Here is a 1,381-nt window from a genome sequence, read left to right as displayed (position 1 = left end):
TTGCCCGAGTGGTTAAGGGGGTAGACTAGAAATCTACTGGGCTTTGCCCGCACTGGTTCAAATCCAGTAGCTGTCGATGAGGGAAAAATTAGATGTTGTTACCCCTCTGCGGGTCTCAGGCACACCTGGGGGGTGTGTTTGCGCTACCAGTAGGCCGTCTTCGACCGGGGGTGGAGAATCCGGGTGGCCGTAAGATTCTCTAGCACAACCTCCATCAAGGATCGAAGAGTGGTTGAGCCTCCTGGGTCGGCGTTGTGCCGACGACGGCATGGAGGGTGGGCAGAGGGCTTGAACCTGGCGACCACACCAAATGAATAGACCGTTTGTGTTCTAGCGTTAGGACCCGTTTGCGCGCTAGTGGAGAGCAGTGAGACGGTGGGTGCTCTGACTGTCAGATAGGGTCCGACAGCACCACGTCTCAGCGCATCACTCCAGTTAACCACTCCGTACCCCGTCCAGCCCCCCAGACCAGAATCAAATGAATAATAGCACTGTAACTCAGTGGGACAGTAGAGTCGCTGTGCACCGGAATAATTGAATACCCTGCTAAGTACCCACTAAAGTCGTGAAAGATCGGAGTCAAGGGGAGATAGGAGTTAAGGGGATCTGGAACGGAACCTGATGCAAGAACGACAGCAGCAAATGATGGGTCCTGTTGATGGCAGATGTGCGCCAACTCGTGCGGTTGCCTGCGTATCGATCTCAAATTCTTGGTATTCATCTGTATGCAATCGGGCATTATGGCCAATGAGATAAGGAAGTCCTAATATAAGCTGGTGAACTTCGGGTAAAACGACTCCGGTCACCGTATGAATTTCCTTATCTCGTAAACGAATATCTAATTCTCCCCAATATTGATTTGCTACCTGACTACCAACGTTATCTTGAGTTGACTTCGTGGGACTAATTCCTGACACAAAGTATTTACTTCAGCTCCAGTATCTATCAGTGCATATGTCTTCCTTTGGTTACATTCAACCGGTAACGTGAGTGACGCCGACGTCAGGGATTCGGAGGCAGTATGTTGCGTCAGTTCAACCTTAAGAAGCTCAAGCTTGTCAAACTATCAGTATGGACTTCAAACATAAATTTACAAACACTACGATTGTGGATGGGACTGCCTGTTTAGGCAAGACATCTGTGTTGCGTAAATTGAAACAGACTTATCCTAATATAGTCATGGGAGATTTCGCCGAAGACGTGCAACAATACCCTATTTTCGGGAATAACGCCAATCCGGGGCCTCCCATGAGTTGTCTAGTGGTAGGTCCGGTGCTGACCAACACGGTTGGGTGTTTCACCTACATCAGCTGCGGGCGGTTCCCAACTTACGTGGGATTGCCACAAACACATCAACCCGCCAGCATCCTGGCTGCCCCGC

The sequence above is a fragment of the Gregarina niphandrodes genome (assembly GCF_000223845.1).
Source record: "Gregarina niphandrodes unplaced genomic scaffold scaffold00150, whole genome shotgun sequence".
Taxonomy (NCBI): domain Eukaryota; phylum Apicomplexa; class Conoidasida; order Eugregarinorida; family Gregarinidae; genus Gregarina; species Gregarina niphandrodes.
This window is presented reverse-complemented; position numbering follows the sequence as displayed.